We start from the raw sequence: 16,603 nt of genomic DNA on the forward strand, positions 1-16,603 counted from the left end.
AAGATTCAATGTGTGTTTTCCAAATACTTGACATCTGGTTTCATTTGCATCCCTGAGCCTAACAGGACTAACTTACAGTCCTTTGAATTACATAACTAATTACATAACTTATTCCAACCCACATTAGAGAAAGAATATAATTCTGTATCTGTTACTTTTTGAAGCTTAAATAAAGAAAAAAAATTTTTATCTCAAATAAGTTCAGCTTTGTGACTTTCTAAAGAAATCTTCTCTTCTCTCGTGGTTCTTCCTCATTTTAAATTCTGTAAGTCAGTAAAATATCTGTTTAACAAAAATTTTCCCCAAAATATTTATAATTTATTCTACAAAATTGGTTTAAAAAATTCTTATTGAAATTTTCTTAGTTATGAATGGAACGTGNTCTTATTCTAAAATATTATATGTTTCATAAATATGATATGGAAGAAAATATGGAAAGAAACCATTTTAACAATGAATTGGCTGGTCATACATATCACACAGTGTTAAGTCATAAAATATCGCTATATTTTGATATATATGTGTATTTATGCACAGCAAAGACTAGACATTTGGAAACCAATTTGATAATAAAGATGCGTTCATTCATAGGTTGTTGCCTTCTTTGTGCTTATCTGTCTTTTTATCCCCAAATAGCCTTTCCTGATAATGTGATTGCTCTACAATAAGTGTTATTTTAAGATACAAACCTGGTGATCCAACAGCACTTTGATATTCAGAGGAAATTAATATGGTAAAGAAAATCATTTCTGATATGTAAAAGTGTGTACACATTTTGAATCCAGATAGCCAGATTTTTTTTTGTTCAAAATTAGCATTGGGACAGACACATTGCAGATTAGGAATAAGCATTCTCACTCTACATTCCCCTGTAGGCTTAGCCGCTGTCAGAATGGGAGTCAAGAGGAAAACTGTGGGCATGAAATTTATTTTCCTGTGCACAGGTGAGGGAGTGCACTTTGAACTGAAGAAAGTGTCCGTGGACTACAGCCCATGATATAGAGAGCAGTCAAGGCATGTGACTCAATAAAATGATCAGAAGTAATAATAACATATAAAATACAACAGAATTTAGGGGTGTCTATGTAGTTAGACATCTGACTTTTGATCTCAGCTGAGGTCATGATCTCATGGTTTGTGACACTGAGCCCCACATCCAGCTTTGTGCCTGCTTGGGATTCTGTTTATCCCTCTCCCCTGCTCATATGTATGCACATTTGTCTCTCACAAAATAAATGAATAAGCTAAAAAAAAATACCCCACCAATAACAGCTAAAGCTTTGTTCAGTTATAAATTGTTAATGTAAACTTTATATCTTTATAAGCATAAAATAACCTTATATATATAACTTTATATACCTTCATAGACATAAAATTCTATTTTCAATCTTAGAGTATACTTACTGCTCATTTTATGAATAAAGGGCTAATTAATACTTCAGAAATATTTATCTAAATCCCAAAGCTTTTGAAAGTATTTTCAATCCAACCTTGAAAATCGGAAGTAGAGAATAAAAAAATCAAATCGAGAGCCAGTAAATGTTTGAAACAAGATTGTTCCATTAACTGGAAAAATTAAATGTAAAATTATAAATTAAATTTAAAATTGTGTCCAATTTAAGAAAGCAGTTATTGTGGTGTAGAGGGGCTTTCTTTGCACAATAAAAGTCTGTTGGCTGGTCTATTTGAAGGAGAATTTGTAGAAACTGAAAAGACGCAAAAGAGCAAATACAATAGTGAGGGAAAGTTGAGAGTCAGCAAAGGGTCACGTTTGCCCAAGAGTAGAATGTAGCATCTCACTGGCTCCCTTTTCCCCTCTCACATTAGGGTCCCACCTGAGTATGAGGCACCCCTAACTGTAGGAATGATCCATAAGGAATTACAGCCAGCCCTGTGGGCTTGTTCTTGATGTATCTTAATGCCTGTCCCTTTTGAGCTTCAGCAACAATTCCTGCCTTATTTGGAAGACACAATCCATAAATTTAATCCATTAACATCGATTCCCTTTTTTATTCTCTGAGTCTGAGTTGTTGCCCTGACTCCTTGCCACACATTCCACTCCTCATCTCCTATTGTTATCGGCAGGACTTCTTTTCTCCACTTCCATTGAGTGTCTAAGGGCCTGTCGACCGGGCAGCGCTATTCCTGGTAACTACTGCCTAACCTTCTGATTAGATGGCTGAATGCTACTGACTCTTGGGCTTAGAGCCACAGATATTGGAATACTGTTTTGAGTCTTTGAGAATAATCACTTGCCTGCTTCTCAGATACGCTTTTTTTTTTTTTTTTTTTTTAAGGAGGCATTCTGAGCTGAAAGCACTGTGCATGCATTTTATTCCTCTGCATTTCCCTATTACAGAGTTAAAGAGCCTCCCTTCCCTCCCTGCTTTGGTGTTCTGCTCAACCTGAATCATTATCAGCCCTTTTCCATTTCATGACATACATCACAGTAAGTGACATCTCTAAAAAAGCACTGAAAAGAAACTCTGACTTTTCTTGTATTTGGCTAATGTATCTGTTGGATACTGGTGTATGAGGAAGTCAAGTAGCAAGGAAAAACACAATAGAAAGAATGTGTTGGATAAAGAAGGAAGAATAATGTTTAAAATATTATTATTAAAGGTAAATTTTATTGGTTCTAAGTAAAAGTAATTTCTTGTTTTTCTTATTCTGTTGGGAGTCTTTTCTGCACTTTCTTTTACCACGTAACAATCAGCAACTGGTTCTCTATTTTTAGCCATGGAATTCATTATGCAGCATAAATAATTAAATTATATTTTAAGTCATCAATTTGATCTATCATAAATATATTATGCAACTTTAAAATACTACTATACAGAACAAAGTCTGGATATATACAAAAGTATAGAAACAAGTGACAGAGGAGATTGAATGCGGAGTGGTATCAAGACTCATAAATTTCTCTGAAATAATGAAGTATAAAGCAGTGATATTCTGAATGAATCAGCAATTTAGTAATTTAGCAATATTTAGATATCTGGACTCTCAGACTGAAAATAGTGAAGCTTAACTATTCAGATCATATAGCTCTGGGTGATATTTCTTTGGTTTAGATAACAGTAAAGGACTCAATTTTCAAACTGACATTAAAATTTATTTTAAAAATATGGTGCCAATTATAATTTTTGGAAGTATAAAAATATGTCCTTTAAGTTTTTGGTAGCAAGTAAAAAGGAAATAAAACATTTCTATTCTTTCACTGTGTTTTCACATACCCAGCCTCTAGTTGTGTGATTCAGGAAATTTGATGACAGATATGCAAATCAACTGGTTGGGTGAAAATTATCCATATAGGCCACCAACATCATTGGTCTAGTACCTTCATATTTACATGTTTGTATTAATAGAGTCCCACCAAATAAACATTCTTAATCAAGAATAGCTTAAATAACCCTGGGCAAACAGGTGAATGCAGGGATTCATGGAGATAAGTTTGGGCAGAGTAAGCAGTGAATGATAATGATGGTGGTGGTGGTGGTGTAATCCAACATTTCTTAATGTTTCTTAAGAACAAAGCATCGTTTTCTACAGGGACCAAATAATTTGATCCTGACAATAACCTTATAAGGTTTTTGGAGTACATTTTACACTTTCTAGAGGCAAAATGGAAGTGGTTAAAAGTGGGTAGGTAACTTGCCCAAGGTTACACAGCTGCATGGCAGACCCAATCCAACTTCAGAAATGAAGGATATAATGAATTATATGATTTCAGGAGCTGAATGGGGTGTACAGTTTCACAGGCTCAAGAAAGAGTGTGGGAGAGGCAAAGAGGGTGTGAAACTATAGAAGAGTAAACGTGAATGCAAAGGGAATGCAAAGAGTAGAGTCTGTTCCTAGGGCAAGGCACTTACCAGGGGTGAGTAGTGGGTAACAGATGGGGTTGCAGAGGGTTTGTCAGGGTCTCCACAAACAAACCTAAGTTGCAATCAAGAAAGGTGTATCTTGTTCTGTACAGGTGTAGACCTGGGAAGGGCACAGAGGGCGGGGTGGAATGGAGCTTAGGCTATATATCAGCCCTCACACTCCTCATACCCTCTCTCAACTAGGTGCCCTTGGGCAGCAAAGCCAACAGCCAAGGGCAGGGCCCTGAATGGAAACCTTTGGGTCAGAAACACCTTGGGCACCAGAAAAGGAAGCAGAAAATGCCAGGGATAGGATGTTTACTCCAGCAAAGTGTGCTTCCTCTGCCTCTGTGGGGGGCAAGAGGTGGTACTGATCAGCTAGCCTCAGCCTTGGAGCAGCCAGTGTTATTTTCAGAGACTGGCATGACTGGACTGTGACATCATCCATTGGGGGAGAGAAGGAAGGACAGCAGTAGAGGGTTAGGACAAGAAAACAGAAGGGGATTATGACCAGAAGGTGTGGCCTCAACTGGGCTCTGTATTCTTTTTCCTTATTCCTGTCTTCTTTCCACTAAATGTCAATGTCTTTGTTCATAATTTGTTTTTTCAGCTATTATTAATATCTCTTCAGTTCTTTTCAACTTTATCCTAAAAATCTATCTGGGATGAATTATTCTTAGGACTTTTTTTAGCATCCAAATTCAGAAAAGTGACTACCCTTCAGATATGTAGATTCAAATATATATTTAAAAGCCTTTGCCATTATTGAAAGTAAAAGTCCCATTTTGAATGACGTCGGAAGCCCTGAAAGAGAATTCTGATTTCTCTGATGCTAAGATTTTTTTGAATACTATTCATGAAATATTTTAATGTGTACTGTTGTCACTTAAAAAAGCACTTTATTTCTCATTGCAACATTAAAATATTCTTAAAACAACACAATTACAAAACCATTCACAAATTCCATTGACATATGCACACTGAATAAAACTAATCAATTAATAACATGTTTGTTAAATGATTAAGCCAAATACAATATTTAATAGTGACTTGACTGTTAAATTTGAAAAACAAATCAGTTGGGTGCAATTTTGTTTTCAGGTAGGGAAGCCTCTAATGAAACGGTGCTGAATTACTCCTGGAATGAGCCCAATTCAATATCTTGTTTGATCTCAAAGATAATCTGTTGCTCTAATTAAATTCATGAGTTATAAATTAAAAGTTGGTACAAGCAACACCAAAGGAGTTGACAATGCAAAGAGAGAGGGGAAATTAGAAATATGAGGAAAGTCATGAATCTTGCCAGGGAAAATAAAATGACAATGAGGAAGGTGATCACTTTGTTATTTATGACTTGCAGATCCTAATTTAGTGGAAGGGGGCAAAAATCAATGAACTGAACACACAAACACACACATCCAGGTGACAAAGTGTTTGAGGAATTGTCTTAAATATTATTAAAACAACAAACTGTAAACTTACATAAAGATTGCCCTAATGAAGTGATCCTGAAGAAACTCGAATTGATGTCAACAGCAAAGAATATATTGAAAAAAAAGTAAAACCTTTGAGACACAATATGTTTTTCTACTCTGAAAGGGATATCTTTGTAAATTAAAGCTCTGCAAAAACAAAAATAATTGCACAAGGTTTTTGCTGAACTAAATATTACAACTTAGATCGTATGTTTTTCCAACCTTCAGATGTACTTGAAATAATCTTAGAAATTTTCCAAAGAAAATCCTTGAAAATCATATAAGTAACTTAGAGGTGTGGGTCTTTGGGAGTTGATTAGGTAATAAGTGTGGAACCGTCAAGAATAGGATTTGTGCCCTTGTAAGAAGACCCCAGAGAGCTCCCTTTGTGTTTCTCCCATGTGAGGTTGCAGTGAGAAGATGGTCTTCTCAGAATGAGGAAGCACATTAGACACTGAATCTACCAGAGCCTTGATCTTGGACGTTCGGCCTCCAGAACCATGAGAAATAAATTTCGGTTGCAGATTAAGTCACTTAATCTATGATATTTTGTTATAAAAGTCCACACTGGCTAAGACAGTAGCCATATAATTTAACATTAGATAATGTCTGGTATGATCAACAATCAAAACAACTGTGGAAGTTAACTTCTCTCTCACGTACAAGTTGAGCAGGAAGCAATAGAGGGCAAGCTTGATTTTGCTCCATGGAATACTACTCATTTCTTCTCACTTTCTCCTCCACTGTGCCTTGAGTTTGAGCCACGTTTTACCAATTTGAGCTTAAACTTTCATATCCACATTCCAAGCAGAGTTAAGGACGCTTCCTGGAAATTACACGTATAACTTCACTTTTCTTTAGCCACTACTTAGTCGTAGGCCACACGTAGACATAAGAAAAACTAAAAAAAATGGAACATTTGCTGTGGGGTGCCATGTGCCATCTCAACTTTTGGTTTGATAAGCAAAGAATTACCCAGGGAATTAAGAGGTCAGTGAAATAAATATTTGGAAATTTTAATCTGGTCTTCTTTTCTGTAGGTAAGAAGACATCCAGATGGTCAATAGACACTTGAAAATGTGCTCGTCATCACTAATCACCAGGGAAATGCAAATGAAAACCACTGTGAGATATTACTTTACACTTGTCGAAATGGGTAGAATCAAACAGACAAGAAATAACGAGTGTTGGCAAGGACGTGGAGAAAAAGAACACACGTTCATTGTTCGTGGGGATGTACATCAGTATAGCCACTGAGGAAAACAATATGGTGGTTCCTCAGAAAAAAAAAAAAAGAAATACCATACGATCCAATAATTCCACTACTGGGAAATCCAGAGGAAAGAAAACACGAATTAAAAAAAGATATATGCAGCATTATATTTAATGCAGTATTATTTACAATAGTCAATAGATATAGAAGAAACGTCACTATCCATTGATAGATGAGTGGGTAAGGAATATGTGATTATCTATCATCTATCTATCTATCTATCTATCTGTCATGTATCTATATACAATGAAATATTTCAGAGCCATAAAAAAGGATGAGATTGTGCCATTTTAACAACACGAAAGGATCTAAAGAGAATTATGCTAAGTGAAATAAACCAGAATGAGAAAGACAAATTTCCTATGATTTCACTCATATATAGAGTTTAAAAAATAAATAAACAAACAAAAAGTAAAATCTGGGAAATAAAAGGCACAGCATAGGGAATACAGTCAATGATATTGTAATAACATTGTATGGTGAGAGCTGTTAGCTACACACGGGGTGAGCACAGCATAATGTACAAATTGTAGAATCCCTATGTTGGACACCTGAAACTAATGTAGCATGTGTCAACTGCATTCAATTAAAACATTAAAAAATAAAAGAATATTTGGCTTGAGAGGTGAGCTCTAGGTTTTAAAAGTCAGAAGAGAAAGATATTCTCCAAAAGCATCATTTAACTGATACTTCTATTTTAGAGCATTTGCAAAAAAAAAATGTTTCTTTTATTTTCTTTTCTCCATAAAGCTATGCTCTTATTCTAGATACGAATATATTTTTAGAAAATAAAGTTTGTTCTATAATACTGCTATTTGAATTAAATTATAACCTTGCAAATGTTATGGAATGATGTTAGGATTCCATAATTTAGTTTCACTAAATTATGGCTACATACGCCAAGTATGGATATTTATATGTAATATGGGTGAAGATAGTCTTTTACATGAAAGAATTTTGCCACTAACAATTCTTATTACTTTGCATGTGAACAGAATTCAGCAGAGAGACGCCTTTCTTATCATAGGCAACAGAGCATAATCTTAAGAATGTTGTTTCTACCTGTTATAAATCAGCAAATAGCTTACTGTATTCATCTTTAGTTTTTCTTTTCTTTGTCAAACTAGATAACGATGCAGCTGTCTTATTTGTTCAGAGTAGTGCATTTTGTAACATCACACCTGCATACACACATGCTATAGGGCTAGCTGGTCTGCTTCATGGTTTCTGTTCGTTTGAAGTTAACTGGCCCCTTAAAAGAAGTTTCTCCTTTCTCAGAGACTGTAATCGTCAAGGTAGCCAATACTACACTGTGGAAGCCAAGGACTCAAAAATGTCAGTGGCTTTCCACAAAACATGGTTTCTCACTCACCATTGACACCATAACTCAGTCAGTTAATGACTCTGTATATTAACAGATCAACTGCAGCTGTGTTCCACATCCTTCTGATGTGGGCACTGGCTGACGGAGCAGCTTCAGCCTAGAGCAGAGGAATGACAGTGCTTGTTAAGTGTCTTCCAGGAACAAAATGTGTCACTTCTACTTCTTTTTATTGACCAGGTGAATCAGAAGGCTAGGACGCATGTCAGCAAGATGGGAAGTGCATTTCTTCCTCAGCGAGAGGTAAGGAATATTTGTAGCGTCATCATACAGCAGGGCCTGTCTTTCTAGACATTAATTTCACGTTCCTCCTCCCCTCACGAGGCATCCACACTCCCTCATGGAGTGCTCATTGGAGCATCAAGCTCAGATCCTAAAAACATCATCCATCACAGACATGTAGATGTCTCTACATATGGTCTGGAGCAGTGTTTTCTTGGGAAGGAAGGAGAACTGGGTGCAAAAACCAAGGTCAATGCCTCCCCCGACTCTCCATATTCAGTGGAGCAACAGAAACAGAATCGCAAAATCAAAGCTCTCATTTGGAAAAGGGAAGCATTGGAAATGGCCAACTGTCTCTGGTCTCTAGTAATCCTCTAAACCTGCTGGCTGGATATATTGAGAAGTTCTTCCTTTTAGGATAAAGGACGTTGTTTAGATCTTGATTACACACCTTAGGAACACATACACCCTCTCCTAGTCTGTCATCCCTTCCCCTATAAGCCTTGGCACCACTTTTGAAGGTGTCCTTCCTTTTCACCAGCTTATTTTGCTGATGTCGGAGAAGATCATTGAAAATCTGTCCTCTCTGAGGTCTAGATAGATTTCTCAGTCTGTCCCTTGTCCTTTTCGGTTTGGAGAGTCCATGCTTATTTTCTGTTCTGAATACCCAAACTCTCTTTGGGGTCATGCTGCTGCCAGTGGGAAATACAACTCTCTTGACAATTGAGTTGTCTTCTCCATCTTTCCTGGATGAGGAAGCAAATATCTTTGAATAATAATACAGTCCACACAGAGGTAGAACTTATTTTTTTCATATATAGATTCCTTGATAAATTCAACTTAAGAGCCATTTCTACCTGCTTTTTATATTTCATTTTCACTTGTGACTTGGATTTGCTAGTAGAAATAACACTTACAAAACACTTAGAAATCAAATCTTGCAGCTGATGGTCCCTATCAACACTCTTCCTGACCAAGAGGTCATTTGCCCTGCATATGATCGTAAACAGCAGATGGGTCTCAAGCCTACTGAATACGTGTACGGACTTTTCTACTCATCAGCTGCTAGCCTATAAATCTGTCTTCCAGTAGTTTTCAGTTCCCATTCTTCATTCAGTCAACACATCAGCACACAATAAATATAAGCCATCTTATAAACCATCACCAACCAGTCGACATATCTCCTGTTGGGAGCCAATGATATTGCTTGAGAAAAATCTCTGGATACTAAAGCTATGTTTTCATACAGCCTATTCCCCTCTTTGCTTTGCTTTCCTTTCCATTGTTCTATTTAATTTGCTTTGTTTTTCAAATAAGTGCATCATAAACTAAATGCAGAGTTCCAGGCATCCTTGGGTCACTCACTATAGAATTGAACAGGGCTACTAGCTCCCTCATTATAAATATTCACTCTTATATTTTAAAGATTATGTATTCACTCATTTTTAAATAATCACCTAAATCCTCTATTATTTAATTAGTCACTTAACACATTTGCTATATATCCCTGCTACTAGTCATGCCTTTTATATTTTTTTATACAAATGATTGATAAAATTTTGAAAAGGACACAGCCAAGGATAAAGCCAGTGGCACCCTACTGGAAAGCACCTTTACACATTGACATCTATCCATTAATCATCTCTTTGGGTTGAGTTTTTCAATCAGCTACTAATCCATCACTTTGATCTTGCACTTTTCTAAATCTTGTCCACAAATGCCTAGTCTGACATGATTTGTTCTTTGTGGGTCTATATTCACCTCCTTCTCTAAGGAATCATCTTTCAACTTTAATGATGTGTTCTTTAGAAAGGAAGGCGATATTATGCTACACAGCAGCAGTAAGCAGAATCTTCATCCAACTTTTCAAAGTGTAATAATTATTTGTCAAACTTCAAACTTGTGGTACTTGTAAGCTTCACCAAGTTTCCTCAAACGTTTTCCAGAATAAGTCCATGAACTTATTTTCAAATGATCTGAGAAACTTGAGTATTAATCTGTCTGCTTTAGTAGACACTCAAAATATACCTGTATGTGTTATGAGAATTCACCTATTTCAGGTCTCAAGAATTTTTTTTACTAGTCCTCTTTCTATTTTTCTGTATCTGAGAATAATTCTAGAAACTGTATCTTTACTTCTTTATTGTCAGTCCTCTATGTTACAAACCCCAAACAAGTGTTTTCTAGTTATTGCTGAGATTATATCTAAAATATCCATCATTTCACCTTTCTTTCTTATAGTTAGTTTATTTGATGAATTTATGTTAAACTAGAAATGTGAGCGCTTTAAGGTTTAGATGTTACAATGTTTCCATTAAATGTAAGATGAAAAGACAGGCCTTGACCTGGAAGGAACACTAAATGACCTGGAAGAGCATGAAGACTGAACCCCAAACTTTCTAGCTTTTTGTTTGGGAGGTCATAAGACTTTAACTTACAGTTTATTCTGTAAGGTTATGATTTTTTTTTCTTATATGGAGTGCTGTACCAATGATTAAACTATGGGAACTACCTTCAAATACTGTGAAAATGGGGAATATAAAGCATCCTGCTATTACTTAGGCATACAAAGTTAATAGAAGAAGCAAAAATAGGAATGGAGAAATGAAAGCAGGCATATTGATAACTGAGAGAAGAACTAGATTATATATACTGAGATTGTGTGATGTTGATCTAGCCCATTTGTGTGCTTAATACCTGGGAAAGAGTCTATATATGTTCTCCTTCAGTTATTAAAGTATGTCAATCATTTAAAAAATGAATCAATGCTGATGTAAATTGAGTGGGAAAATTAGAATTTTTTTGTTATGTTAATAGGCCACCAATTGGCATTTTGAGCAAATTTTAGTAGTTCTTTTTAACTTCATAGGCCACATTTTAAATATTTTTGTAGTTTTTCAAATTTAAAAAGTTTAATTGAATTTGACATTAAAATATTTATGGTTTGATGTCGGGAAAGGTTTTCTTTCAATCACTGGTTTTTGAAAAATTGACGTTGAATTAATTTTACAGCAAAAATTATAAGTTACTGAATTGGCTGAGGGTATATTTTTATTAAGTTTCTTCATCTCAATACTTAATTGCTTATAGGTATGACCATTTGTAATTTAAAAATTTTTTAAAAATTTACATTTATTTTTCAGAAACAGAGCACAAGTGCAGAGAGGCAGAGAGAGAGGGAGACACAGAATCTGAAACAGGCTCCAGGCTCTGAGCTGTCAGCACTGACCCCGACGTGGGGCTCGAACTCATAAACCGCGAGATCATGACCTGAGCCAAAGCTGAACGTTTAACCGACTGAGCTACCCAGGTGCCCCTGTAATTAAAAACTTTAAAGTATTTAGTCAAAGACACTTTATCCATGAAGATTTTTTATTAAGACATTAATTTGGGGCCTAAAGTATACATATTTATTTTCCAGAAAGAGACACACCTATGAAATTGATGTTTTCTTACTGTTTATGTATTTCTTATAACTCTTTAGTAGTTTATGTTCTTTAAGAATAGAGAAAATCACTATTCTTAATATTTCAACTCATTTGTGACATCAGAATATATAATAACAATGAATACAATAGTATCTGTAACTTACTATTCATTTGAAATTAATGGCTTGTTTATAATTAATAACATTTAAAGAACTAGTTATTTCTTAAGTGGGAAATGTATTTTAATTTCAAAGGCATTTAAACTATTCAAAGAGATCTTTAATTGGGCCTCATTACAAGTTAATCACTTTTCTAAAATATTGCACCATACTTGAGTTTTAATTCTCAAGTTCCCTGTAATTCCATTTAAATCAGCATTATTGTACTGTGCTATGATAGTACTTAGTCACTTCATCATGATTATTTGATTTAGTCAAATTAAAGTCTTGTCATGGGTATAAGATTCAGTAATACATATCAAATACATATCAAAGCATTGTCCATGCAGCCAATAAAACTCTATACTCAGCATTCGTTATTTGTGTCAGATTCAAAGATTTCCTCCAGAACAGCCACTTAAAGGGATAGGCAATAGCGATGCCCACCATTTTTCTGTGTGAGTACAGGGAGAACAAAAGACACAATGATAGTCCTCTGTGCACACATTCATGTTCATCCATGCTTCTGTGCCTCCTACCTTAGGATGAATTTTATATAAATGTGTTTCTTTCTTTCCCCTCCATACAGTAGGCAAAACTTACCCGACTTCCTCAGCTTACTTCCCTTCTCAGAACATAATGGTACAAAGGCAGTTATTTTCATTTTTCTTTGTTCCTTCTCTCCTCCCCAAAGATGGACAAGAGTTGGTGTGATGATTAGTGCAGGCTGACTAGGGCTCTCTGAGAGGTCCTTTTTTCAGAGAAGGGTGTAAATCCTCTTCCACATGGAAATGACTTCCCCATTCAGTTGAGACTTGCTCTAGACAGTGACACGATGCCACTTGGCCATCTGAGCCCCATTCTCTGATTAACTGTGCTGTTAATCAAGTTGATATTCTGTTCTGTGTTTGAGATTCCTATGCCTTACATTTCAAATGATTCCAAACTATTAGTAGAAAGGGGAATGTATTAATTGGCATTTCTAAACCTTATCAGTTAACAAAGGTATGTTTTTTCTCCTCTCTTTTAAAATTTCTGACTCAGGGGCACCTGGGTGGCTCAGTTGGTTAAGCACCAACTTGGACTCAGGTCATGATCTCACAGTTGGTGAGTTTGAGCCCCACATCGGGCTCTGTGCTGGCAACTCAGAGCCTGGCTCTTGCTTTGGATTCTGTGTCTCCCTCTCTCTCTGCCCCTTTCCTGCTCATGCTCTGTTTCGGTCTCTCTCTCTCTCTCTCAAATATAAATGAACATTAACAATTTTTTTTTTAAATTTCTGACTGAGAAGTGGGTATGTAACTATATTGAACCCTGATAAGAACTTATTTACCAGAGCATTTGAGTAGAAAAGTCTTTCCATTGCTATTGTTATGTCAAAAGTTTAGGAAATGTGGGTTTCAAGTAGAGCAGATCTTACCTAGAGAAAGGAAAAGAAGCAGAAAAAGCCAATGAGCACAAGTTGAAGCCACATCTACTTCTGTTTTTGTTATATGAGTAGGTACATTTCCAAGCTTCTTTAGACTAGCTTGATTAGATGTATGTATTGTAACAAAGAGAGCATATATCTGAAAGAAGTAACTGTGAATAAGGTATGCAACAGTAGAACATGAAATTGGCTGTTTTAAGGGAATCCCTGGTAAGGAAGATGTCTCAATTTCCAGCTAAATAATTGTAAATCCCTGTTATGCCATGACAAAATATCTAAATAACTTGTCACCTACTGTGGTCGGTTCCGTGTGGGGATTGAGCACAGAGTGCCATTATGAAACAGAGTTTTTTTTTTAATTTTGTTTTTAACATTTTTTTTTTGAGAGAGAGACAGAGTGTGAGTGGGGTAGTGGCAGAGAGAGGGAGACACAAAATCTGAAGCAGATTCCAGGCTCCGAGCTGTCAGCATAGAGCCCTATGCAGGGCTCGAACTCAGGAACCGTGAGGTCATGACCTGACCCAAAGTCAGATGTTCAACTGACTGAGCCACCCAGATGCCCCAAGACAGACTCTTTTTAACAGCTCCATTGAGAAATAATTCATGTAATATAAAATTTGCCCATTTAAATATACAACTCACTATATAACAAGTACATTTCAGTATATACACAGAAAGATATCATCATCATCATCATGATCTAATTTTAGAAATTTTCATCATTCTTCCCCCAAATCTTCACACTTATTACAGTCAACTTCCATCTTTCCCCAATCCATTGACACAGCCCACACCTAGGCAATCATTAATTTGCCTTCTATATGTATAAGTTTGGCTACTCTGACCATCTCATATAAATGCAATCATATTTCAAGTCATTTATGCTGTAATGTATATCAGTACTTTATTTCTTTAAGGTGCCTGAGAGTACTCAGGCATACAGTATAATCTATGGATTATACCACAGACTATTTATCCATTTACCAACTGATGGGCATTTGAGTTGTTTCACTCTTTGCCTGTTACATATAATGCCGCTACAGACATTCACATACAAATCTTTATGTAGACATTTTTTTTTCATTTCTTTTGGATCTATCATTAGGAGTGGAATTTCTAAGTCAAATTGTAATAATATATTAACCTTTGGAAGAACCACAAAACTGCTTTGCAAAGAAGCTGCAACATTTTACATCCTCATCAGCAATATTCTCTAACATTTGTTGTTATCTTTTTGTGATAGTCATCTTACAATGTAGAAAGTGGTATCTCCTGGTTTTGACTTGCATTTCAGTAATAGCTAATGATATTGAGAATCATTTAAGTGCTTATTGACCATTTGTATATCTTTGGAGAAATATCTATTCAGAGCCTTTGACTAACCCTTACTTTCTTTTATTATCTGTTTAGTTGTAAGAGGCTCTTTAACATATATATTCAGAAGGTAAGCCCCTTTTCCACATATGGTTTGCAATATATCAGGCAGATATGATTTGCAAACATGAGGGTCAATTAAAAAAGATGTTTAATATTTTTATTTAAGAAGATAATTGGCTGTAAGAAAGAATTGTAGCATATGTAGCAATATACATGTATGAGATGTATAGATGTATAACATAGAAATAAAACAAAACATGAAATAGATAAAAGCTCAATGTTTCTCTCACTATAGGTGAAATGTATGCTTTTTGAATGAGTATTGTCATAAGAGGTACAATGTAAATTCTAGAAAATCTTCTTAAAATATCTATAATTAGTAACACAATACTGAACATAATGGAGTTACAAGAAACACCAATTTATTCCCAAAAAGCAAGAAAAGAGAAAACAATGGGTGAAAGAACTGATAAGACAAATAGAAAACAATAAACAAGATGATAGATTAAAATCCACCTTTCTGTACTACATTAGTGTAATTGATGTAAAAATTTTAATTAAAAAAAAAAGACAGACTGTCATATTGGCTTTAAAAAACCCTCACAAACCCATTTTCAGTATAAATGTGAGAAAGTGTACAGTTTGCGTTTGTTTCTCAAAATGTGTACTGATATATGTGGACATGAATGACGTGATGTCTTTTAAAAAAATTTTTTTACATTTAATTATCTTTTAAAGACAGAAACAGAGCACAAGTCGAGAAGGGTCGAAGAGAGAGGGTGACACAGAATCCGAAGCAGGCTCTAGGCTCTGAGCTATCAGCAAACTCACAAAGTGTGAAATCATGATCTGAGCTGAAGTTGGGTATTCACCAACTGAGCTACCCAAGAGCCTAGTGTGATGCCTTTTATTTGATTTGATTTAAGATGCTTCAGCCATAAGGTCTATAAAAAAATAAAGGGGCCCCTGGGTGGCTCAGTCGGTTAAGTGTCCAACTACTGCTTAGGTCATGATCTCACAGTTCGTGGGTTCAAGCCCCACATAGGGTTCTGTGCTGACAGCTCAGAGCCTGGAGCCTGCTTCAGATTCTGCGTCTCCCTCTCTTTCTGCCCACCCCCCACCTCATGTTCTGTCTGTCTCTGTTTCAAAAGTAAATAAAGTATAAATTTTTGTTAAAAAAAAAGAAAGAAACAAGAAGAAAAGAAAATGAAAAACGATAAATAGGAAAGATTAAATATGTGTGGTGAGGGGTGCCTGGGTGGCTCAGTTGGTTAAGCATCCAACTCTTGATTTCAGCTCAGGCCATGAATCCAGAGTCATGAGACTGAGCCCCACATTGGGCTCTGCACTGGGCATGGAGCCTACTTAAGATTCTCTCTCTTTCTCTGTCTGTCTCTCTCTCCCCTGCTACCTCCCACCTCAAAAATAAATAAATGAATGAATAAGTAAATAAATAGTTAGACAGATAAGTGTAGCGATAAATTGAGTTCTGGGGTCCAGCTAATGAGAATGTGTGTGAGTTTAAGGCTCTGTTTTTATGTATGTTTACCTTTTTTTGGTAATAAAACACTTACAATATATAGTTATAAGGCTTGCTTTTTATTTTGTCTTTTGCAGGGTCGCAAATTACAAACTATTTCTCAGACACTGGCAAAGCCAGCAGAGACTAATCAGACTAAAATGCAGCTGAGGCTCCAAGGAGCTACTCTCCTCAGCCATCCTTCAGCCACGTGTTGAAGGGTCACCTCCAGCTTAGAGCACACTGAGGTAAGAGGGGAACACGGACTGTATGCCATTTTCGGGGGTGCCTGAAGAAAATGAAACCCTGTTACTCCCTGGCCACATGGTCTCATAATGACAGCTTGTCAGATCAGGAGAGCACAGCCTGAACATAATGGGGACTTTCAAGAAGTCCACGCAGAGCCTGTGATCAAATCATTTCTGTGATTATCTTACATTTTGATTTTACCAATAAGTTAGCAAAGGGTGAGTGGGGTATA

Source organism: Crocuta crocuta, unplaced genomic scaffold (genome assembly GCF_008692635.1).
Source record: "Crocuta crocuta isolate KB4526 unplaced genomic scaffold, BGI_CrCroc_1.0 scaffold108, whole genome shotgun sequence".
Classification (NCBI taxonomy): Eukaryota; Metazoa; Chordata; class Mammalia; order Carnivora; family Hyaenidae; genus Crocuta; species Crocuta crocuta.